Source organism: Macrobrachium nipponense, chromosome 49 (assembly GCF_015104395.2).
Source record: "Macrobrachium nipponense isolate FS-2020 chromosome 49, ASM1510439v2, whole genome shotgun sequence".
Lineage (NCBI taxonomy): Eukaryota > Metazoa > Arthropoda > Malacostraca > Decapoda > Palaemonidae > Macrobrachium > Macrobrachium nipponense.
Window position 1 is genome coordinate 13,182,727 of NC_087224.1, and position 27,199 is coordinate 13,209,925.

Sequence of the window (27,199 nt, forward strand, 5' to 3'; positions counted from 1 at the left end):
GGCTTTTATTCTCTCGATCATGCTGGTGTATATATCCTGCACGAAGTCATATTTTCCTTCAAAGCGCACTGCGCAGGCGCGGTGGAGCCCCCCCCCGGGGGGGGGTGCGAGGTGGGGTTAGGGGAGGAGTCTAGTAGGGACATGAGGGAGGTGGTAGGAGATAGAGGGAGGGGGGACGAGAGAGAGAGAGAGAGGGAGATCTAACAGGGTCGTTGCTTATACGACACAGTTCCCCGTTTGACTCTCGTCCGATCGTGCGCGCTCTCTCTCTCCGCCCGGCGGCGTCTTCGTTTCGACCGTAGCGACAGCGAGCGAGCGCGTCTGTCTGTCTGTCTGTCTCTCTTCTCTCCCTCTCCTGTCTCTCCATAGATCTGTCTGTCCGTTTATCTCTCTCTTTCTCTCTCTCGATCTCTAAGTCTAAATCCATCTCTCTCTTGTCTAATTCACAAGAAGAAGAAACTATTCTTGGCCAAATCGTCCATAAACCTCCTTCTCTTCCTCCTACCTCCTCCTACGACGCCGCCTTCTGCAGGGCCACCTCTCTCTCTTCCTCCTCCTCCTCCTGCCACTTCATCGTCATTCCTCGTAGGACGTTGCCCTGAAGGATTCCCCGCTGCAGGAGGGCGCAAGAGACGGCGACGGTGAGTTCTTGTGAGGGAGACGGGTTTGGTACGAGTTACGAGTTTTGTCTTTGAGGGACTTGGTAGGATACGTCTACGTCTCGCAGGATTCATCGGGAGAGATCCTGTAGGATTCTAGGTTAGACGTTCGTAGGAATTTTAGGATACGCGTGAATATTTTTTTTTTCATTTTTGTCGTTCATGGTTAAGTAGGATACGGCCCCTATGATATATCATGACAGATCCTAGAGGAATCTAGTTTAAAGGCTCGTAGGAATTTTAGGATACGCTTGAATATCTTTTTTTTTTCACTTCTTATCGTTCAGGAGTAAGTAGGATACGGCTCCTATGACATATCATAAGAGATTCTATAGGAATCTAGTTTAAAGTCTCTTAGGAATTTTACGAGACGGCTTGAATATAGTTTTTTAGCGAGTTTTATCTTTAAGGGATGGGTGGGATACGACCCCTACGACAGGCTATAAAAGATCCTATAGGAAACTAAGGATACGGTCACTACCGGATACGGCCGTCCACGAGCGAGTTTTAACTCAAGGGCGGCTCGCTGTCAGTGTGAGTTTTTATCCTATGGCTTCTTCGTGAGTTTTGGATACGGTTGTCGGTCTGTCAGTTTGTCATTAGGTTTATTTCTCTCTCTCTCTCTCTCTCTCTCTCTCTCTCTCTCTCTCTCTCTCTCTCTCTGTTTGTCTGTCTCCATTAACCAAATTAAAATAGAATTACCGCTAGACGACGAGGCAAACGACTGATTGATTGAGTGAAAGGTTGCAAATTATCTGGCGTCGCACGTATCACGGTCAGCGCCGCCGAGCGATACTTATTATTATTATTATTATTATTATTATTATTATTATTATTATTATTATTATAACTGTCAGTAAAATCTGATTTATTTATTTATTTATTTGTTTGTTTGTTTACCTATCTAAGGCCGAAAGGAATTACGTAGTTAAATAAGATGATTTAAAAAAAAAAGATATTTTATTATTTTATGATTATTTTCTTGCAAACTCATTTGACGTATTTTTGGCAGAAATATATTCGTGTATGGATTACTATATATATATATATATATATATATATATATACTATATATATATAAATTTTTTAAATTAATTTTTCCACTATTCCAAATTAAAATGAAAATAATATGACAAAAAATTATTCCCTTATAAAAAGAAAATCCGTCAAAATTTCGGCGAATGGGCCGTACTTAACCTATATAGACCCACTTCTATAACAACCCCTCCCCTTTCTTCCCTTTTTTCCCCCTCCCCCCTCCCCCCCACCCCCACCTCCTGGCGACACAAGGATCCCCTTTTCGAAACCCGACCGTCCGACCGCTGGTTTGAGACCTTATCTGTTAACCGTGTGTATTCGTACCTACGACCCGTAATGGCAGGATTATCGCTCAACAGCGGTCACTATGGGACGATGACCGCTCTGTAGAGCTGGGTTCGAGTTCTGTCGGATCCACGTACGATTTCTGCAATGTTTTCCTGTAGGATATTGCGTCAGGCTTGTAGGTTTTCGGGGTTGAAATGTATACTAGGCTTCGATAACTTTCGATTTGAAGTTCTGTAGTTTTTCTGTAGGATTCTGAGTCGGGAATCCTATAGGTTTTTCTCTACAAAATGTCGGTCCATGATTTGAGTTTGAAATGCAGACGTCATTTAACGTTTCCGACTGAAGGTAGCGGATTCCTGTATGATTTCTGTAGAACCGTGAGCCCCGATTCAGTAGGATTCCTACAGAACGATTCTGCAGGATGCCTACAAACTGCCGACTGTCAGTTTCATCTATAGAATCATAACGGCGAGTTTTGGCTCTGGGTTAGCGGCCAAAGGAGATCTCTGTAGAACTACAGAATCCTACAGAAAGGATTCAATCAAAATATAGTGGACAATCCTGTAGGGTCTCTACAGAAGGACGAGTCTGAATTTTGTAGGGCTTCGTAAAATGATGACTGAATTTTGTAGGATTGTTTATCTGGTGGCTCTTGTGTGTTTTTTTTGTAGCGTTCCTACAGAATGACGAGAGAAGAAAGGAAGGACTTTTCTGTAGAATGCCAAGTCGAATTCTGTAGTATTACGTAGTGTTTCTTCTTCAAAATAAAAAAAAACTAAGTAACAGAACCTTTCCTCCACTGTGCTTGATTCTGTAGGTAATTCTACAAAATGCGGATGATAAAATGGGCCATCCTCTACAAAATACACAGGATTTTGTTCTTAGCGAAAATCTGTAGGAATTGTACAAAAAATCGCGACGGCGGTCTGGAAACCTCGGCTACAGAACGCTAAGAATATTCATGTAGGGTCTCTACAAAATATTGGAGAAGGTGAACTAATGCTCGGTTTCGTTTGGAGAACAATTATGTAGCATTTCGCTACAGAATGGTAAAACGGCGGTAACCCACGACGTATGTGCGGTAACCTCTGAGGCTGCCTGCTCTACGAAAAATCCTGTAGAGACGGTCGCTACAGAATGACGATAGTGGTTTGTCCTTACCTGAATTCTGTAGAATTTGTAGGTGACGTGACTACAAAATGATCAATAACGCTGAAATACTTAAGATCGCTTTCTATGTAGAATTCTGTAGAATTAGTAGAGACGGCGACTACAGAATGGGGACTGGATTCGTTCTGGCTGGAATTCTGTAGAATTTGGAGAGGCTTTCACTACAAAATGATGAAGCGACGGCGAACTACATAAAGTTGACGGTAAATCAGCGTCTTCCGTCCTAAGGGGAATTTTGTAGAATCTGTAGAGACTTTTCTGCTACGTAATGATGTCGGCTGATTCATCTGTAGCAGAATTCTGTAAGAGTTTTGTAGAAACTCGCTACGAAGCGATGAAATAGCGGCGAACGGCGTTGTACTTTCTAAAAGAAATTCTGTAAGCTATGTAGAGAGTTTCACTACAAAATAAGGGTGGTTATTCTTTTCTGAGAGGAATTCTGTAGTTCTAAATGGGCTGTTATCGAAACTACGGGGAACTACGAAATATTAACGCTTTCCTAAAGAGTTTCGTAGGATCTGTAGACTATTTAGCTACAAAATGATGAAATGCAGACGGCGAACTAAGGGTGCTTATTGTCTTAACAGAATTCTGTAGATTTCTAAAGGACTCTACAAAATATTGAGAATAAGCGTAACTACAAACTTTTGTATTAACGGACGACTACCAATTATTGCAACGTCGGCGAGCTACAAAATATTAATATGTAGGTCACTACAAAATTTTGGAACGTCGGTAAACTGCAGAATATTGAGAATTCCTTAACTATAAAATAATGAAGATTCGGCCAACTACAAATTAATGAAATGTCGGTTAGCTACAAAATTTTAGCGACAAGATTTGATATACAATAGCCAATTTTAGCAACAAAATTTGAGATATAATTGACAATTTTAGCGACAAAATTTGACATACAATAGCCAATTTTAGCGACAAAATAGGACATGCAATAGCCAATTTTAGCCACAAAATATGACATGCAATAGCCAATTTTAGCCACAAAATATGACATATAATTGATAATTTTAGCGACAAGATATAACATACAATAGCCAATTTTAGCGACAAAATTTGACGCATAATTGAAAATTTTAGCGACAAAATATGACATGCAATAGACAATTTTTGCGACAAAATCTGACATATGATTGCCAATTCTAGCGATAAAATATGACATACAATAGCCAATTTTAGTGGCAAAATTTGACATATAATTGCCAATTTTAGCGACGAAATTTGACAGATAATAGCCAATATTAGCGACAAAATTTGACAGACAATAGCTAAGTTTAGCGACGAAATTTGACATACAGTAGACAGTTTCAGGGACAAAATCTTAAACTTACTGTTCAATTTTAGCGGCAAAATGCTACCCCAGTTAGTCAGTTGTAGCGACAAAATTTGCATTAATTAGTCAATTTATTGACAAAGTGTTGCAGTTAATAGCCAATATTTTAGACGTAATATTGCACAAATTAGCGTCAAAATCCTACAACAATGGGCCCAATTTATTGGTACACAATTTGGGAGTTAACCAGTTTACCTGTACGACTTTGTCAAAATATAGACAGTATTGACGCAAACATTTTGTCAACAAATAGACAGTGTTAGCACGAAAATCTTTGTCAAGAAATAGACCGCATTAGCACATAAAATTTCTGTAAAAAAAAAATCGACATTATTATCACACAAAATTCAGTCAAGAAATAGACAATATTGGCACTTAACCTTTTGTTAAAATATAGACGGTATTGGCACATACATTTTGTCAAAATATAGACAGGATTGGCACATACATTTTGTCAAAATATAGACAACATTGGCACATACATTTTGTCAATAAATTGACAATATAAACCACTCTCTGCCGTGGCTACAACCAGACTAAAAAAAAAATTGTACTTTGTAAAATATTCGTTATCATTATTATATTATTCGCTTTTTTAGTATTTTCCATATTTAATGGAAAAGATTAATATAATTATTATTATTGGCAACTGACAGTTTAATAATCTGGTGCACCAAGCTACCCAAGAGTACCAGAGTATATAACTTTCAGGTGACCAAAAATATGTTTATTGATTTCAGCTTATCTATCGTTTTTTTCCTCAGTTTCTGAAGGAAACAGAAGACTGTGAAGGTTACTTCTAACCGTATGTTTTCCCCAGGTAAAGGCCAACAAGGAGGAATACTTGCTTCAAACAAAGAAATATATATTCGGAGATGACGTTTATCTCGGAATAAAAATGGCACCTCGGCTTGGCTCCAGTTGCTCCATTTTTCTTGCTGCTTTCTCTCTCTCTCTCTCTCTCTCTCTCTCTCTCTCTCTCTCTCTCTCTCTCTCTCTCTCTCTCCTCTATCCTATTCTACTCTGGCTCGAACTGCGTCGTTTCTTGACGAGAAACATGGAAAATGACAAAGCAATAATCATTACTTCAATGGCATTTTTAACATCCGAGATCATTCTGAAAAAATTAGACCTATGTTTTTACTTCGTGTTTTAAATATTCGCCAATAATTCTAGATGTTTCCTATTCTGGACAGTTGTCTTCCTGTCTATCTTCTGATGTCAATATTATTGCTTCTGGTCCATCAGTAATGTCAAAATTGACTGCGACGTGAGATAAGGTCGGGACGGTATGTCCCTACTTTGGCGAAGGCCTGGCTTAGATACCTTCTGTCGCCAAACTTATTTAGGACAAAGGTTAAGAAATAGTTGGAACCCGGGCTGGACGATGGGAATACAAAAGTGAGGTTTACAACCCTTAGCCGTGCCAGACGCATGATCATGGCTAACTTTAATCTTATATAAAATAAAAACTGCTGAGGCTAGAGGGCTGCAATTTGTTATGTTTGATGATTGGGAGGTGGATGATCGGCATACCAATTTGCAGCCCTCTAGCCACAGTGTTTTTAAGATCTGAGGGTAAATAGGAAAAGTGCGAATGAATTTAGATGATGTTATACTAACTCGAATGTGACATTCGAAGCTACGAGCCTTCTTACAGAATTTGTTCTTCAGTTGGTGCAAATTTATTCAAGAAAAAGCTGAAGAAGTTGGACAGCTAAGTGAGGATATGATCAAAGCTTTGGAGCTTAGAGTGTCACACTCAAGCTGGTATAATGTCCCTTATAATCCGTATAGTTAACCCTTTCAGTCACTTGGCCTTCACAAGTCCTGTCTGTCCGCGAGCCAGAGCTACGATAATAATATTTTCGTTGTTCGCTGTGTGTGAACTTACCGTTTATGCTGTGGTGTTCATTCCGGCGTCATCTTGAAGCAAAATACTAGTGTTTTATTGTGCTATGTAGAAAAAGGGTAATTAACTAATATATAAATAAATAAAGGATAAAAAAGCAATAAAATCGATCTTATGTAGTCCATCAGGCTGACACATTTTATATGCCAGTTATAGTTTATAGTTTTCTTGACACTATCAAATTTGGTAATTTTTCTGAGCCTATAGTTTTACTTTTTAAAATCTACTCTGTATGTAATTTATAGTTTTATAGACACATTTCAAACTTGGTAATTTTTCTGAGCCTAAAGATTTACAGTTTATAATCTGATCTGTATGTAGTTTATAGTTTTCTAGAAACTTCAAACTGGGTAATTTTTGTGAGCCTATAGATTTACTTTTTAGAATCTACTCTGTATGTAATTTATAGTTTTCTAGACAGTTTCAAACTTAATAATTTTTCTTGAAGTAAAGATTTACAATATGAAATCTACTCTGTAAATCTGTCCTGAACACCTGAACATGTATTGACCAGCACAGAGTAGTACACAAGACAAGGAAACTGAGATATTACAATATCTTCTCTTTTGTTGCAGAATCGTCGCCGTCAGCTAGAACCCACTTGGCTAGGACAGTCCAGGCTGTCTAGGGTGAGTAATCTGATGTTTTTCAGTCTTGCAAAGTGGGTCAACCATATCTCCTCATTCTTATGGAGTAGTTTAACCAGATCTTTTAGTTCCTGCAAAGTGGTTTAGCCAGAGCTATTGAGTCTTGTAGAGCAGTTTAACCAGATCTTTTAGTTCCTGCAAAGTGGTTTAGCCAGAGCTAGTGAGTCTTGTAGAGCAGTTTAAACAGATCTTTTAGTTCCTGCAAAGTGGTTTAGCCAGAGCTATTGAGTCTTGTAGAGCAGTTTAACCAGATCTTTCAGTTCTTATAGAGCAGTTTAACCAGAGCTTTTGATTCTTGTAAAAGAGTTTAGAGTTTAACCAGATCTTTCAGTTTTTGTAGAACAGTTTAACCATAGCTTTTGATTCTTGTAAAGTAGTTTAACCCGATCTTGCAGTTCTTGTAGAGCAGAGATTTTGATTTTTGTAAAATAGTTTAACCAGATCTTTTGATTCTTGTGAAGTAGTTTAATCAGATCTATTGATTCTTGTAAGGTAGTTTAACCAGATCTTTCGCTTCTTGTAGAGCAGTTTAACCAGAGCTTTTGATTCTTGTTAAGTAGTTTAACCAGATCTTTCAGTTCTTGTAGAGCAGAGATTTTGAATCTTGTAAAATAGTTTAACCAGATCTTTTGATTCTTGTAAAGTAGTTTGACCAGACCACTTGATTCTTCTAAAGTGGTTTACCCAGATATCTTCATTCTTGTAAAGTAGTTTAAGTAGAGCTTCTGATTCTTGTAAAAGTAGCTTAACCAGACATTTTAGTTCTTGTAGGATAGTTTAACTAGTAGTTCAACTTGTAAAGTATTTTAGCCAGATCTTTCCACCATTTTAAGTAATGGTGTTTGAATAACTAGTTAAAAATGAATTTATTTAGAATGCATCAATTTGTATAATTGTAATTTTATCAACATAATTGATAACTGAGTTCTTAGAATTTTATCACAATAATTCACGATAATATTCTTGTGATTTTATCATCATGAGTGATACGTATATTCTTATGATTTTGTCACAATAATTCACATTTGTATTTTTAGGATTTTATCGTAATAATTCACATTTATATTCTTATGATTTCATCCCTATAAGTGACACTAATATTCTTATGATTTTATCATTAAAAGTGATTTATATTCTTATAATTTTTAGCACCAAAATTCACTATTATATTCTTATGATTTTATCATTATAAGTGACAATTATATTCTTAGAATTTTATCACCAAAACTCACTATTGTATTCTTATGATTTTATCATTATAAGTGACAATTATATTCTTGGAATTTTATCACCAAAATTCACAATTATATTCCTATGATATTATCATTATAAGTGACACTTATATTTTTAGAATTTTTAGCACCAAAATTCACTATGTTTTTATGATTTTATCATTATAAGTGACACTTACATTCTTAGAATTTTATCACCAAAATTCACTATTATATTTTTATGATTTTATCATTATAAATGACACTTATATTCTTAGAATTTTATCATCATAAGTGACACTTATATTCTTAGGATTTTATCGCCAAAATCCTCTTTTATATTCTTATAATTTTATCACCATAACTGACAATTACATACTTATGATTTTATCACCATTTATGAAATTTTATATTCTTAGAATTTTATCACAAAAATTCACTATCATATTCATATGATTTTGTCACCATAATTCACAATTATATTCTTAAGATTTTATTACCATATATGACAATAATATTCTTAGAATTTTATCACCATACGTCTCAATTGTATTTTTGTGATTTTAACACCATAGTTATGGTGATAAAATCATAAGAATATAATTGTGAGTCATGGTGATAAATCATAAGAATAGAAAAATGAATGATTGTGATAAAATCATAAGAATATTATAATGGATTATTGTGATAAAATCATAAGAATACAATAATGAATAATTGTCATAAAATTATAAGAATAGGAAAGTGAATTGTTGTGTTAAAATCAGTTGAATACAATAATGAATTGTGGTGATAAAATCATAAGAATGTAACTGTTAATTATGGTGATAAAATCATAAGAGTATAATAATGAATATTAGTAATAAAATCATAAAAATAGAAAAGTGAATTATGGAGATAAAATCATAAGAATATAATTGTGAATATTGGTGATAAAATCATAAGAATATGATAGTGAATTATTGTGATAAAATCCTAAGAATATAACAGTGAATTTTGTTGATAAGACTATACGAATGTAATAGTGAATACTAGTGATAAAATCTTAAGAATATAAATATGAATTTTGTTGATAAAATTATAAGACTGTAACAGTGAATATTTGTGATAAAATCATAAGAATATAAATGTGAATTATTGTGATAAAATCATAAGAATATAACAGAGAATTATTGTGATAAAATCATAAATATATAACAGTGAATTAAGGTGATAAAAAGTATAAGAATATAAATGTGAATTATGGTGATAAAATCATAAGAATATGAATGAGAATTATTGTGATAAACTAATAAATATATAACAGTGAATCATGGTGATAAACTCATATAAGAACAGAAACGTCAAATATGGCGATTAAATCATAATCACATCCATACAATCTAATCACCACAACTTAAAGTTTAAACCACCATACTGAGAGTTACAACTCACCATAACCAACTGAAAAAAAAAAAATCGCCCTGAAAGACATGAAAAAATCTATGGGATTCATTGCCCATAAATTCCTTCTAATTGGACGGTCTTGCGCCTGCGCGCATGCGCGTCGGAGAATTACTGGGCCAACGGGAGAGTGTCTGGTTATAGGTTGAAGTTATTGCTTGTGATAATGGTTATGGATGGGTATGTTTGCTCTGCGAGAGCTTGGTATATCCTGATGTTGGATGGGTATGATTATATAGGTTTTGTTTCAGTATATGGCTGCGGTTATCTTCAGGTGGCTAATCGACTCTCTCTTATATTACCTTTATAAATAAATAATATATATATATATATATATATATATATATATATATATATATATATATATTATATGTACATATTATACATATAATATATAAATTGTATATTAGCTTTTATGGATATGAATTCCTTTATTTGCTGAAATATCATATATTTCTGTTTATATCCTTCCCATGTCTATGTCAATTTCATTATTATAATAAGTCTTCTTTCTTCTTGTTCCAGACACTATGGCCATTTTCTATTGGACACCTGGTGAGTAGAATGATGAATTTATATATATTCTTTAAGCCCTTAAGCTAGAAATTTATCATTCCAGATATTTACGCTTAATTGTGTGTGTGGTGCCATTTGAAGGAGTTGATCATTAATTGAGATTTAGGAAAGTGAACCTCTTGGTGCCTTAGAAAGTGACTGCCAAGAATAGTCTGGAAAACTTTAGTTTTTGTTAAGAGAAACAGCAACAAAACAAAGAATGTTTTTCTGGGTGTGATTGGGTTTCACCCTTCTTAGCAACATCCCAAAAGGAACAAAAAATACCCCCGAAGTTTCTTCGGCGCATTCGAGTTTCCCGTACGAGCCGCTGCCCATGATGGCCTGGCTTATATCAATGCCAGACGCATGATTATGGATAACTTTAGCCTTAAATAAAATAAAAATTATAGGGGGTATAACGCTGCAATTTGGTATGTTTGATGATTGGAGGGTGGATGATCAACATACCAATTTGCAGCCCTCTAGCCTCAGTAGATTTTAAGATCTGAGGTCGGGCAGAATAAGTTTGGACGGCACGATAGTTTTCTTTGCAGAAAACTAAAAAAAAAGGCAGATTTTTATTTCGTGGAGATCATTGACAAATTAACTATGTCAGAAAGTGGGTAAAAAAGGGATAAGTTCTGGCAAATAATCCTTGATTTTTTAAAAGATTCAAGTAGTCAGTTTGGTAACATAACTTAACCTAACCTAACCTAACCCACATAACTTGAGAAGTCAGTGGGTTAAAGTAATCTAACCTAACGTAACTTTAGTTTTCCTTACAAAACTTGAGCATTCAGTGGAATAATTGAAAGGCCACAGGCTGTCGTGAGTTTAGTGATGGTTCCCTTAAAAGTGGAATAAATATCAGCTATTAAAGTATGTCTTTGATCAAAATAAACTGCCAAAACTAAATCTCTTTCTGCAATGCCTCCAAGCAGCTTTGAACGACCCAATGTAAATGTCTTAAGAATAGCTGTAATTAAGTAAAAAGGCCTTCGACTTATTTCTTTAAGACAGAGTTCACATGGTGCAAATTATAGTTATGATGACGATAATCCTCGCAGATAATCATTGGACATAAATATTCGTCACGAGACTGTCTTAAATCTCATGTAGTACTAGTGAAATTCTTGGCATGGGAGCTGTGGCACCGTATAGAATTCCACCCAAGAAAATGTAGTGTTAGATATAGGTCTAAAGGTGCAGGTGCTGACTCTTCTTTTTTTGCAATAAAGGCGAAATGCTTTAGTGCTTGGGCATTTTTACCCACCCAAGATGTTGATTGTGAACATCCTTCCGTTGGCGACGATATACCGGCAGAATTTATTATTCCATATTCTGAACGTGCTTCAGACACTGGTGCTCAGCGCGGAAGAAATATGGCGGACGGAGGACCAACAACCATGCGGAAGGCTCCCTCTCCAAAAAGAGTGCACCCAGATTTGTGGGCCACTTTGTCCTGTAAAGCAAAGAGAGAGAAGGCTCTTACTCAAACGAAAATAGTCTCCCAGGGAAGAACAAAAGACTACAAGTCTACAAACGGAATACCGAGAGATCCCGTTGAAAATATCAGCCTATCCTGTGGTGTACAGTTCCTAAGAGGTCTAGTGCATACTTTCACTCAGACTGTCATTGGGTTTTATTTTCAAATGCTCCGGACTGGCTACAAGTCACAGATGATCTGTAATGTGTCTCAGGTCCATATATTAATTCCATCGTCATTATAGACAGTATGTCATTATTACCTACAGTATGTTATTCTTCAACACTGGTTAGAGTACTGAAACGACCTTCTTGCTCGTCTCATCCTCCTCAGTTTCTGGAAGATCAGATTTCTATGTACTAATCTAGTTGGGGTTCAAAATCATCTCATATAAGTGGTCTCTAAAATATCTGATGAGTGGACTAACTATAGGAGATTCACATCAACCTTGCATTTGATGTCAAGGCCAGTCCCTTACGACGCTCCTGATTGGCTGTTGATGAGCCAATTGGCTTATCAACAGCCAGTCAATAGCGTCGTAAGGGACGGGCCTAGACATCAGATGCACGGTTGATGTGAATCTACTATAGTTACATCAGCAACAGACTAGACAACGTTTAGAGTTCTGGACATACTCAAAGACCGACTTGGAAGTCGTTGCTACTTCGAATCAGTTAGCCCAAAGACTGTTGAATACAAATCTCTAAAGACAGTTGTTAGAGTAAGCCCATACATATCTCGCGTAGTTCTGGGGCATTTATTAACGGTTCTTATTCGTGAAATGACTCTCAGGCTCAGAAATGAAATAGCAATACGCGACACTTTGTTTTGCAGATGATGCTACACTCGTTACAGATATAAGCCCACTAGGTACAGTTCTAAAGTGAAGTTTTGATTTGTTCTGAAGGAGATCTGTATTGGATTAAGAAGTGGTGTAGTTAGTGGGATGTGAACCTGATTGAGAGAAGGATTCGAGCTCTAACGATCCACTGATCTCTGGCCGTTATCCCCACTCTATAATTGGCTCTGCGGGGGTAGCCAACGCCATCTTGAAAAGCACTCTACTTGTTTCTGGCAATTCGAAGATACTTAGGTACTTTGTGTCTTCTCTGATGGCAAGCTTCCTTTTTCCACAGTACTTATGAACAGTTTCTCTTAATTAAACCGGTAAATTAGACGTATTTGCTAAGCATTACACCCACAGAGCTCATGTACATCAGTGTCACTATCTGACCAGCTAGCTACTCTGGTTAGACCTATACGTAAGCCAGAGGGTCTTATGTGTGTTCTTGAACTAATATGGCGATTATATATATGGTTCCATTTTTTGTCAGCGGATGTCTTAGTTTCCGACAAACTGTTCTACCAATTTTTCGAAATAGGATTTCCGTTATAAATCACAATGTCCTCCAAATTTGGGAACTGATTTATGACAAGATTGTCTACGCATTAGTCTTGCCTCAAGAACTGCTAAAGTTAGTGTTGAATTAAGCTTAACACTGAATGTTTTGTGATATTTACTAAGTTTCAGTGACATTTCACTTATTTGCTGAAACGTATTTCTCTTGAGATCAAGAATTCCTGAGAGGGAAATTCCATGGAAGGTTTTGTCTGTCTAAACAGTAGACCATTCCAACAGTATCTTAGACACAGGTCAAAACGTCTACTCGATTTTGGATAATAAACCTCATTTGACGCAAGCAAAGGGCGTGAGGCTAGCAGTCGCATCCCTGAAGACTTGTGTATGGATGTGTGTCATTAGGCAACATGGGCAATAATGATGAATATTAAATGATAATAAAGACAATAATAAAAATTAACTGTTTGTCCTAATTCTGGACGGACATAAATTTGGTTAAAACTTGATTGTGTTCAAACATTTCACGAATATAAATTCATGATTGAACGTTTATACTTTCATTGACTTCATGAACAAACTCATAAGCATTGGTGGGATTTAAAAGTAAAGAGTTTCCTTACAAGACTGGAAAGAGGGTAATTACCATCCTCATCCCAGCACCTGAAGAGAGGCTACTTCCTTCATTTCCCTTCTCCAGTCAGTGCGTAAAATATCGTTACTTAAGTAAACTTTGCATAGTATTTGGGGCCAATGACTTCAAATATAATGAAAGCTTACTCAGTGGTGGCCTGTCGTATAGTGTTGCTGGACGCATGATTATGACTAACTTTAGCCTTAAATAGAATAAAAACTACTGAGGCTAGAGGGCTGCAATTTGGTATGTTTGATGATTGGAGGGTGGATGATCAACAGTCCAATTTGCAGCCGTCTAGCCTCAGCAGTTTTCTCTTACTCGAGGAGTAAGCCTACAAACTACTTTGCTGACCTAAAAAGGTCTGAAAAAAATGTTTCGCGTCAAGTTAAAGATACAGGAATTTTAGGACAGGATATTTATGATTTATTTATTAGGATGAAAATGTAAAAAAAAATAATGTGCATGTTAAACATTTAAACATTACAGAAAATTTATTTCTAATAGAATATATTATATTTATATTAATTTTCATTGGTGAAACAAGGCTCTATCTGACAGTAGATTTTAGTATGTTTTAATTCATGTTAAAAGCTAGGAATATAATGCTTACAACTTAAGCGTGATGGGGAAAACATCGCATGCGCTTTGAGTAAGCTGGAGGTTGGATCACGCCTTGTTGATATCAGAGGGCGGACAGACAAAGCCGGCACAATAGATTTCTTTAACACTAAACCAAAAATGGTGAACCAAATGATCCAAACTTAGCGGACAATTATCACGGTTGAGTCGACATCAACTTATGCGTCTATTGATAGCCTAGTAGTGGGTGGTCAAAGTCACTGACTATCGTTGTATGTAAACCAGACCATAGTTCGAATCCTGGCTGGGTCAGATGGGCTTACCAATTGTAAATTCTCGTTGGTGTGGGTCATTCCTAATGTGTGGTGAATTCAATAGTAAGATGATATATGTGGTTTAAAATTTGTGAATACAAAAGGTCACGTATTTATACATGAATACATACATATGTATGTATTATATACATAATGATATAAATATACATATATACATATATATCATTTCTTTTAACTAAAGCATTTATCTAAAATAAAAAGGTAAATTGATCTCAATTAAACATTTATTCTCAAGGCATTTTCCTTCTCTCCCCAGGGACTATGGCCATCTTCTACGTGAATCGTGGTAGGTAAGTAAATGCTATTTACTATTGCCCCCCCCCCAAAAAAAAAAAAAAACATAACAGTCATCCCTCAAAAGTCCCATTCTTTCTGACATGGTGTTGGGTTGGCCTTCCTCGCCCAGATTCGAATCCTGGCGGGGAGAGAGAATGTCTCAATTTCTGTCCCTAATTTGGATTTGAATATTTTGAGATGTAAAGAATGTATTCTCTATCTGCTGATAGTTATGTCTGTGTTATTGATGCGTTTGTATAGAGAGAGAGAGAGAGAGAGAGAGAGAGAGAGAGAGAGAGAGAGTCAGAGAAGACAGTGAGAGAGAAACAGATGATTAGCTACAGCCAGTGTATGTGTGTGTGTGTGTGTGGTGTGTATGAGATGAGAGAGAGAGAGAAAGAGAGAGATAACCCATCGAATCCAGATTTATTCACAGACTCAGAGGGTACAGAAAGCAACCTATATCCCACCGCCCCCCACCGCCGCCCCCAACCGCCGCAACCCCAAACCCCACCCGACTTTTAAAGAGGGTATTACACACACGGGAAAGTGGGCCTTCCTTCCTTCTCGGAGGTATTTACGGGCCATTTTACTGCAGACGCCAGTGATTCCGAATGCTTTTTTAAATGCTAATAGCATCAAGGCCCTGAGTGTGTTTGTGTTTAATCGTCTGCAAGGTTCGAATCTCCTTCAGATATAGGTATAGGTACAGTTCGTAGGTTCGAATCTCCTTCATATATAGGTATAGGTACGGTTTGCAGGTTCGAATCTCCTTCATATATAGGTATAGGTACAGTTCGTAGGTTCGAATCTCCTTCATTTATAGGTATAGGTACAGTTGGCAGGTTCAAAGCGCCCTCATATATAGATATAGGTACAGTTCTTAGGTTCGAATTCTCCTTCATATATAGGTATAGGTACATTTTGCAGGTTCGAATCTCCTTCATATATAGGTAATAGGTACAGTTTCGTAGGGTTCGAATTCTTCCTTCATTTTATAGGTAGGTACTTGGCAGGGTTCAAAGCGCCCTCATATATAGATATAGGTACAGTTTCTTATTTAGAATATCCTTCAAAAAAAAATGAATAGGTATAGGTACAGTTTGCAGGTTCGAATCTCCTTCAGATATAAGTAGGTACAGTTCTTAGGTTCAAATCTCCTTCATATATAGGTATAGGTACAGTTTGCAGGTTCGAATCTCCTTCAGATATAAGTAGGTACAGTTCCCTTTGCCTTTATAATCTGACCCCGGGCTGGTCGACGACAAATATGACCCTGGCCTCTGGTACGCCATACCCTATCTTTGCCACACGCAGATATATGAATCAGCTCACAGCTGGGGAACACGCGATCGATCCCCGAAGCAGGCGAGGAAATGTACAATTGTTTCTGTTGGCCTTAAGGGATGGGCCTCTTCGAGGTAATTTTTCATTTACCTATTTTGAGTAGAAAGTCTTTATATACATTTTATATTTTATGGGAGGGCCCTTTGCACAGAAAGGCTTTATATACATTTCATTTTGATTGATTGGAGGGCCTCATCGAGGTAATTCTGAACCCGCCTGCCGTGAAACAGATAGCAGATCTCTCTCTCTCTCTCTCTCTCTCTCTCTCTCTCTCTCATACACACACACACACACATTAATAACTGCACCAGCATTTAACTAATACCAACTTTGGCCCCTCTCTTCTCTCTCTCTCTCTCTCTCACAAACACATTCGTAATCAACTACCACCTCTAAATTTAACCTCATTTTTCTAAAAACTACCAACAACTCGTCATTTCAACTTTGGGTTGGCTGCCCTCTTTCTCTCTCTCTCTCTCTCTCTCTCTCTCTCTCTCTCTCTCTCCTCTCTCACCCCTCACGCCAAAATAATCCCTTCCCGGACCCCTCTACAGCAACCCCACCCCTCTTACCTCCCCCCTCCCCCTCCCCCTCCCCCTCCCCCCCCCCGACTCTTTTCCTGGGCCATTTATTGCCCTTGTAAAATCGTAGTCACCAAACAGATCGGCTAAAGTTTCAAGTTCCTCCGATCTTTCGATTTCCACGCCCTGCCTTACCAGTGTGGCTGTGTGTGTGTGTGTGTATGTGTGTTTTAGAAAGTGAAAGTGAGGGAAAAAGGGAAAGTGCTTTGACCTGCTATGAAATGGGTGGACTAAAAGTGCCATGTGATATCCTGTGAAAGAGGCTAAGACGATGCTGTAACTTGTAGTGAAGGGGTTGGGTGGGGGTTATGGGGGGGGTGGGGGGGGAGTACTGTGATGCTATGACTTAGGTGAAAGGAGCAACGAAAGTGCTGTGATTGGCTGTGATATGGAAAAGAAAGTGCTGTGGTTTCTATGACATGGGAAGGAAAGTGCTTTGATTGGGCTGTGATATGGAAAAGAAAGTGACTTTGATTGGCTGTGATATGGAAAAGAAAGTGGCTGTGATTGTCTGTAATATGGAGGAGAAAGTGGCTGTGATTGGCTGTGATATGGAAAAGAAAGTGCTGTGGTCTGTAGCGAATGCAAAGAAAGTGTGATTTGTTGTGAAACTGGGAGAGAAAAGAAAGTGGCGATTTGCTTTGAACTTGGGAGAGAAAGTGCTGTGATTTGCTGTGACAGAGACAAAGAAAGTATGATTTATTTTGAAATAGGGTGTAATTAGGAGAGAAAGTGCCATTTTTTGTTCTGTGATAGTAGAGAAAGTGTTGTGATTTGTAGTGAAAGGGACAAAAGAAAGTACTTTATACTTTGTGTAACAGGGAAAGTGTGATTCACGGCGAAAGGAAAGAGAAAGTGGGTGCTATGAGGTAAAAATCGAAAAGAAAGCACAGGTATTCCTAGTGAAGAAAGTACTGTGATTAGCAGTGAAAGGGAGAAAGGAAAGTATTAGACCTACTGAGAAATGGAGAAAGCGAGTTAACCATGTATCTTTTGTATTAACCAAGAACCCCCGACTTTACCAAATATCCCAAGACTAAACCATTGTATCTTCTGATTTGATTAACCACACCTTTAGTTAATCAGGTATCCCTTGACCAGGTCATGTAGCATCTGCTGTGACTAACTATATTATGAATTATCCATGTATGCTGTGAGTTAACCAAGAGATCCCTGACTTTAGAAATATCCCTTGAATTATCTATGCATCTATTTCCTTACCTTGCACTCTCGGTTTTACCACGTATCTCTGAGTTTAACCAGGTATAAAATGTATTAACCACGTATGTCCAGAGTGGAAGAATATGACGAGTCAACCATGTATGCCCTAAGTTGAATTCTTGAATGAACCAAGTACACCTTAATATCCTCAACAGACTTAGTGACATATCTCTTAGTTAACCATGCATACCCTAACTTCACCATGTATCCATGAATTAACCAATCCCACCATGTATCACCACAAACAGACTTAATCGTGTATTTCTTGAGTTGGAAAAATGTGCCAGTTTAAGCATGTATACTCTAACTTAACCATGTATTCCTGATTTACCCAAATACCCCATGTATCCTTCAACAGAAGGACGACTCTCCTGTGTTGAAAAAAAAAATTTATATTTCAGATTAAAAACCATGTATCCCCTAATTAACCATGTATCTCCACATTATCCATGTATCCACGAACTTATTAAGTATACCATATATTTTTCAGCAAACTTAGTCATTTTATCTCCTGAGTGTATACACCCTAATGTAACCATGTATCCATGAATAAACCATGTATCCCAAAATTAATCGTGGGCTGTACCATGTATCCCCCAACAGATTTATCCAAATAATTTCGGAGTTGACACATATTCCATGGAAACCCTAACTTAGCAGTGCATCCTTGAATTAACCATGTGTACACAATTTAACCATGTATCCTAAAATTAACCAAGTATACACGAATTAACCATGTATCCCCGAATTAACCAAGTATACACGAATTAACCATGTATCCCCGAATTAACCAAGTATACACAAATTAACCATGTATCCACGAATTAACCAAGTATACACAAATTAACCATGTATCCCAAATTAACCAAGTATACATGAATTAAAGATTTTTCCCCGAATTAACCAAACATACACCAAATTAACCACGTATCTCTGAATTAACACAGTATACACACAGTTTAACCATGTATCCCCGAATTAACCAAGCATACACAAATTAACCACGTATACCCCCAACAACCTTCGATGAGTATCCCCTTCAACCCAACGCTGAACATACAGCGATCATAAATTTAAAACTACTTCGTTGAAATCAATTAGCTGAAAATATATAATGAATGTCCATTATGCGGTTAATCATGACTGTAATCTCTCTCTCTCTCTCTCTCTCTCTCTGATTACACTTTATGAAGCACCCTTTGAGAAGCCTCTGTATGAGAGAGAGAGAGAGAGAGAGAGAGAGAGAGAGAGAGAGAGAGAGAGAGAGAGAGAGAGAGAGAGAGGACTGATTCTCTACGGAGTGACGGAATTCATCTGTATAAAACCATCAGCTAAGACCGGCGGCTCCTCAGTTGCTCACCAGATGCGGTGGAATGAGGGTGGGTCTCCCATACATCTGGCAAGCAGGATCCGTGGCTAAGTTTAGCCTTGAATAAAATTAAAAACTAGTGAGGCTAGAGGGTTGCAATTCGGTGCATTTCATGACTGGAGGGTGGACGATCGACACGCCATTTTGCAGCCCTCCAGCCTACTACGTTTCGAAGCCCTGAGGCCGAACAGAAAAAGAAACGAATCACATTGATCGAACTTAAAGTCGGAAGTAATCCACAATTACCGCTGCCATAAGACGCGGCAGGATCTAAGCCGCGGTTGAGCGGAGAGTCTTATACGTAAAGCTAGCGGTTTGCGTCGTCGGTCGCTAGCCGTCGCCGCCGCTTGTTTCTGGAACAATTAGCTACAGTTCCAGGAGCTCCTGGAGTCTCGCGGGGGTCGTCCAGGGATAGGTGGGGGGTGGGTGGGGTATGCCGGATGCGCTCCTAGGCGGATCGTGATTACGACATACTCGAAAACGCTAGTTAAGTCTAAGCTTCGGTGATCGCGAGTCGAGTTCTCATTACGCGGACGTAATCGGAGATAATGATGGCTCTCTCTCTCTCTCTCTCTCTCTCTCTCTCTCTCTCTCTCTCTCTCTCTCTCTCTGTCTGTCTCTGTCTGTCTGTCTCGCATCATCATCGTCATCCGCTCGGGTGGTGGGCGGTGGTCGAAAAAAAAAAAAAAAAAAAAAAACGCCCGCAGAGAGACGCGTTTGAAACGCGCGGGTGAAAAGCCCGAATGGATTGCAAACAACAATTTCGTCGCCAAGTTGATTTACGTCAATCAGTCAATCGTCCGTAACGTGTGGGTGTACTCTCTCTCTCTCTCTCTCTCTCTCTCTCTCTCTCTCTCTCTCTCTCTCTCTCTCTCTCTCTCTCTGTAATGTCAATACAAAAATGGTTATTCCAAACTAATCGTAAACTAAGTAATCCCCACAAATCATTCTTGGGATTACTTATAATCCCAACAAATTCCCGCAAAAATAATGGTATGAATTACTTACAATTACTGTGGGGATTACTTATAATCCCCCAAATCACTGTTGGGCTTATTTATAATCCCCACAAAAATAATTGTAGGGATTACTTATAATCCTCACAAAAATGATTGCAGGGATTACTTATAATTCTCACAAAAATAATTGTAGGGATTACTTATAATCCCCCAAATCATTGTGGGGATTACATACTATTAAAAGTATGATGAAATAAAAAAAAAGATACGTTCATGATATTTTATATTATAAAAATAATTATTATTGACAAATTCACTTCATAAAAGATTTCAAAAATCCTATTAGATATATTCAGCATCTTATGAAATGTCTAAAAAAAAAATCTGTGACTGTGTTTGGATATTAGTACATGTTGACATTCGTAATCTTATATGTATATTCCTACATATATATGCATATGTATACTTATTGTCTGTGTGGAAAAAAGTGGAATAAGCTTGCATGCAATTTTTTTGTTAATTTAAAAACAATTTGAATGCACAATAAAATTAAAACTGAGAAGAAAACTTATATAAATTTATTTTGAAATAAATTCGGTTTAGTTATAGCTTACAAAAGGCGGAATAAATTTAGATTTACTTAACTTTTCAAAAATGATTTTGTATTATGTATTTTTTAATTGAAGCCGATGCAGTTTCTATTGAATTTTTTTATTTCAGAACATGGTCTATTTTTTATTTTCAAACTTAAAAAAATATTAAAACTTTTGCAAGATAAAATAAAATTCTTAGTTGTATTATTTCACAATTTTAAAGTTGAATATAATCATTCTTTTTAGATTAATGGTACTTAAGTTATAACCATATTTATTTGGATATTTTTGGGTAGTGTCAATATTTCTAATATTCAAAAATTATTTGCAATTACATAAATACAGTTTCAAAAATTCAAAAATATTAATTTGAATTTTTTAAAAAGTATGTTGGTTCTATTCTTGGAATTTTTTTTTTTTTTAATATTTGGAAGATGCAAAATTAAAAAAAATTCATGATTATTAATTTGAATTGTTTTAAAAGTAAGTTATTTCTATTCTTGAAAATTCAAAAAACAATTTTGAATTTTTGGAAAGATACAACATTTAAAAAATTCATGATTATTAATTCGAATTTTTAGAAAAAGGTTTTGATTCTATTCTTGAAAATTCAAAAATATTTTTTTTTTTAGTTTTTGGAACATACAAAAATTCACGCTTATTAATTTGAAAATTAAAAATAAAAAGTGTTTGATTCTATTCTTATATATTAAAAAAACACATCATTTTGAATTTTTAGAACATATAAAATTTAACTTGTTCAATTTTCAATTTATTTTTATTTTGAAAATTTGAATTATTTTTTGATATATGTAAAAGAAACTTAGAATTTTTTTTTTTTTTTTTTTTTTTTACAGGGTGCCACATAAACATCGATTGACTGTTTTCGTGAATGTTTTTCTAGGTAAGTAAATATATTGATTTTTTTAAAGCTGTTTTTCTTGTTAAGCTTTTTTTTTTTTGGTGGGGGGGGTCGAATAGAGGGAATTTTCGAATAGGCCTCTCTCTCTCTCTCTCTCTCTCTCTCTCTCTCTCTCTCTCTCTCTCTCGTCTAGAGAATCCCAAAGCCTCCCACTAAATAATTATATATGAAGTTCTTGCTTGTCGGGTGCTACAAACCTACGCAACACACCGCAAAATGAGTTAATCCGATACCGCCTTCCTATAAAGACTCCTAATGGCATCTTAACGTCTTAACTGTATCAGGTTTCAGTACAGGAATCTCTCTTAGATGGATTATAACAGCATCATTACATCGTGGAATTAGGGCGCAATTTGGCATGCGTCTTTAGCGATAAACACTCGTTCTCCCTGTCGATTTTCATTCAATTCCGTCCGTCCCTTCTCGAGATATTATGAGTTGATTGGTGGGTGATTACGGCGTAATTTGGCATGCGTCTTTAGCGATAAGCAGTGAGTCTCCCTGTCGAGTTTCGTCCAATTCCGTGCGTCCGTTCCCGAGATATTTTGAGTTGAGTGGGAGACGGTTGTAGTAGACGTTTATATATGAGGGAAATTTCCATCCTACTAAATCATGTTTTAGTGTTATTTTTAACTGGAAAATGAAACCAAAGAAGCATGCAAGAGACAGGCAATGTTCAGAGAGAGAGAGAGAGAGAGAGAGAGAGAGAGAGAGAGAGAGAGAGAGTAAATTGCCAAGTTGTGGCCAGGAATGGACAACCGGCGATTGGCGGCTTCCGGTCATTTTGCTAATTGTCACCTGCAGAGAGAGAGAGAGAGAGAGAGAGAGAGAGATTTGCTAGACCAAGTTCCTGGTAATTTTTTGGCTACAAAATCCATCGGTTATTATATTTAATATTGTAATATTGTAATATGTTTTAAAAAACTCTGCGGTTTATGACTGTCATTATCAGTATCATCTTTATATACTCTCTCTCTCTCTCTCTCTCTCTCTCTCTCTCTCTCTCTCTCTCTCTCTGCAGGGTTTTCTATTTATCAAAGGAGATAAAATGGTTCAGAATATCAGACAATTATCGATTCCCAAGACTGAGAAAAACACCAAAAAACAGAATTGGATTCCATAGATCAACATTTCAAGTCGAATTCACCTCGAATGATTCTATTTTCCTCAGTAATCTACAAATGCAAACGTGAAAAAAAAAACCTCCAGGTAATATTGATCAATTCAGGACGATGAAATCACGGGATAAAAGTCGTGATGAGAAAATGACCACCGAATGGATGAGAGAGAGAGAGAGAGAGAGAGAGAGAGAGAGAGAGAGAGAGAATTCTCCCGAGGTCTGGTCTACGAGACCAAAATACTAAATAACTCATTGGGTAAAAAGATCGAAGTTTCTTCTTCTTCTTCTTCTTCTTCTTCTTCTTCTTCTTCTTCTTCTTCTTGTGATTGTTGCTCTGAATTCCAGGACCTCATCTTCTCATTGGTCTGATTCTTCGCCTTATTTATTGCCTTATTCTTTCCCCATTCTTCGTTCTTTTATCATTCTTGCAAGCTACTGTATGACTGCAATGTATGGGGGAGTATTTTTCGGTCTATGACTCTTTCCGTTTTGACCTGAGGGAAAGAGGGAGAGAGACGTAACGTACCGTTCAAAAGTATGTGCATAAATCTCAGCAGTTTGCTGTATAAAGATTTAATGATAACTGATCGCTGATTATCTTTCTGGCGCAGTTTTTACATTCTTTTTAGCAACAACTACGTTATGTTATCACTTTTTCTTCACCTGTCACCCATCTGCCAATTCCAGGTGACTGTCTGATTAATTTATAACTTATCATCTTATCATTTGTCTTAAATATACCTTTGGCAGGCCCAAATGGCAGTTCTTGACAGCCCTTGGCAGCCCCAAATGACGGTTCTTGACAGTCCTTGGCAGCTACCAAATGGCAGCTCTAGGAAACTTTTCACAGCCCTTGGTAGCTCTGAGTAGTTCTGGGCAGCCATTTGCAGGTCTTGACAGCTACAGCAAGCTCTTGGAAGCTCTTGACAGCTTCTGGCGTCTCTTTGAAGCCCCTGGGAGCCTAGGAAGCTCTTGACAGCTATTGGCAGCAGCTCTGAGTAGTTCTTGGCAGCCATCAGCAGGTCTTGACAGCTACAGCAAGCTCTTGGAAGCTCTTGAGAGCTTCTGGCAGCTCTTTGCAGCCTCTGAGAGTCTTATGAAGCTCTTATCAGTTCTTTGCAGCCCTTGATAGCTCTGAGAAGATCTTGGCAGCTCTATGAAGCTCTTGAGAGTTCCTGTTAGCTTACGGAAGCTCTTGGCAGCTTTTGGCAGCTCTTGAGAGCTTTTGGAAACTTTTGACATCCCATGGGAGCTCTTCGGAGTTCTGGGAAATTTTTTGACAGCTCATGGCAGCTCTTGAATCTCTCTTGGCTGCACAAACACACAAACACAAGGAAGCAGGAATTAGGAATGAAGGTTTGGGGGGGAGGGGGATTTTAAAGCTTTGTTTAGCAACCCCCCCCCCCAACCCCCGCGCCCCCTGCCAACCCCCGGTCCCAAAAGATTCGAAAGCTATCAGGAGGAACTTAAAAAAAAAAGGGAAAAATGTGTTTTAGATAAATATTGCTGCAGCTTTGGTGTTAGTGTGACGGTATCAGGCCGGGGCATCGGTGACATATGGGCTAACTTAGGGTGTCCCTAGCCAGCCATTGTCTCTCTCTCTCTCTCTCTCTCTCTCTCTCTCTCTCTTTCTCTCTCTCTCTCTGTATCTTTTCATCTAACCCTCCAACCCCCAATCTCTTTCTGTCTGCTCTTTTGTTAATCCTCGTCAGTTCTGCTTTCTCTCTTCGTGTGAATCTCTCTCTCTCTCTCTCTCTCTCTCTCTCTCTCTCTCTCCTAATTTAATCTCTCTTTGTCTGTCTGTCTCTTTCTCCATTTCTCTGTGTCTCTCTCTGTCTATTTTCTTTTAATTTCCTTTAGCTGGTTTCATTATCTCTCTCTCTCTCTCTCTCTCTCTCTCTCTCTCTCTCTCTCTCTCTCTGTGGCTACACTATCCACCAGAAAACTGAGACTTCATAATGACCAGTGACCTCAAGATGAAGGTCAAAAGTCAGGACCTATGAGGTCATTCAGCCCATCAACGGGAATATGAAAGGAGGTACAGTAAAAGGAACGAAAGGGGTTGCAGCTAGGGGCCGAAGGGACGCTGCAGTGGACCCTTTATTAATGCCAACAGTTCACCGCGTGGTGTGAACTGACGGGGTCTAAACTGGTTATACTTGTGGTGGAGGTATTAAGCCCTCAAGGCATTCGCGGTGTAGACACGAACCAGTCTACTAGTAACAAGGCTTGGATTGGGGAAATCTCGCCTTCCTTTCGCCCTCTCTGGGGATCGAACTCGTGCTCCCTGAAATTTAAATCTCAATGCACTTTGTCAATCTATTTTTTAAAGGATTCTGTTCAGAATTTATTTATCTATTTATTTTTTTGAGATTTTCTACCAGCTATTAAAAATTTATCCTAGAATTTAAAGTTGGATTCATATTTTTGAGAATTCCTTCCGGAATTTAAATTGGGATTCAGGTCATTTGAGAGAATTCCTTTCAGAATTTGACGTCCTATTTTTAAAAAAATTACTTGAGCATTTAAAATGAGGTTCGAGTTAATATTTTTTTAAAAATTCTTTTAGATTTTAAAGTTTTTATTTCTCTCAGAATTTAAAGTAGGATTTTGGGTAATATGTTTGAGCATTTCTTCCAGAATTTATTTTTTGAAAATTTCTCTCAGAATTTAAAGTGGGATTTAGGTTAATATTTTTGGGAATTTCTTTCAAAATTTAAAATTTAATTAATTCAATATTTCAAAGAGGAATTTGGTTTAACCATCTTGAATTTCTTTCAGAATTTTTTTTTTTCCAGAATTTATTTTTTTGAATTTATTTTTGAGTTTCTTCCAGAATTTATTTCTCTGGAATTTATTTTTGAGTTTCTTCTAGAATTTATTTTTTTAAAATTAATTTTTGAGTTTCCAGAATTAATTATTTTATAATCAATTTTTGAATTTCTTCTAGAAATAATTTTTTTTGGAATTTATTTTTGAGTTTCTTCCAGAATCAATTTTTTTTAATTTTCTCTCAAAAATCAAAAATTTTGAAAGAATTCTGACCAGAATTTAATGTTAGATTTGTGTTGATCTGTCATTTGGAAATATAGCTTAGATAATTTAGCGTCCTTTTGCTGTATATAATTTAATAATTTAACGTCATTACAATAATATATATTTTTTAAGTAAATGATATTAAGCTATTTTATTTAATAATTCTGGGTAGTATTTATTTCCACTTAGATATATTTTAATATAGTTTCTGACAGTCCAGCGCTATAGCACGCTATACTTCCGATATGCTAGCGCCATTTAGCACTTCCGATAATCTACCTCCATTCCGCTATCATTCTAACTGGCGCTATATTTCTACTATAATCTAGCGCTATTTAGCCATCTCCCTAACACTATCGGCAATGCGCTATCTCTCTCCGATACTCTAGCGCCCCCCTCCCCGGGCCATCTTTTTCCGAAATTCGGCGCCCCCCGGGGGAATACGAACGGCTAGTATAGTATATATATACATATACGCAGGCCTTTACACGCGTACGCGCGCTCCGGGACACTGATAGATGCCTCGGAAAAGAGGTCCGAAGTCTCCACGGGAGCTTTGACGTTATCACATTACGTGTCGGTGACGTATGACCCTCCCCCCCTACCCCCACCCCCACGGGGAGGGGGTTCCAACCCCCCGGGTCCTGAAAAAAAAATATATGGCACCCCAGTCGATTTCAACAAGCGGCTGGTATGAAGTTTGCGCTTATGATCACAACTTATGGGTTGTCATTTTTTTTTTCTTTACGAAGTTTCAGGTCATTGGTTGTGGATTTTTTTCTATGGTGATTTGCATATTTTGTTGTTATTGATAATTATCAGTAATGATTAGAATTTGATTATTCTGTCACTCGAATTTTAAATGACAAGTCTACATATTTTTTTTATTAATAATTATTATTAATAATTAGAATTTGATTATTTTCTCACTCGAATTTTAAATGACAAGTCTACATATTTTTGTTATTAATAATTATTATTAATAATTAGAGTTTGATTATTCCGTCACTCGAATTTTAAATGACAAGTGTACATATTTTTGTTATTAATAATTCTTATTAATAATTAGAATTTGATTATTCCGTCACTCGAATTTTAAATGACAAGTCT

General features: G+C 37.1%; 1 protein-coding gene across 9 annotated transcripts in view; it reads left to right on the plus strand.

Annotated features, from left to right (window-relative positions):
* Window positions 1-213: 213 nt before the first annotated feature.
* Window positions 214-27,199, plus strand: part of LOC135205341 (lachesin-like) — a 98,527-nt gene continuing 71,541 nt past the window's right edge. For 2 of the 9 annotated variants that reach the window (XM_064235793.1, XM_064235802.1), the window contains exons 1-5: window positions 214-641; window positions 6,991-7,044; window positions 10,242-10,271; window positions 14,922-14,955; window positions 21,869-21,915. The gene's annotated coding sequence lies outside the window, so the exon portion shown is untranslated. The remainder of the gene's footprint in view (window positions 642-6,990; window positions 7,045-10,241; window positions 10,272-14,921; window positions 14,956-21,868; window positions 21,916-27,199) is intronic. The other 7 variants (XM_064235794.1, XM_064235795.1, XM_064235796.1 and 4 more) reach the window with 7 other exon arrangements.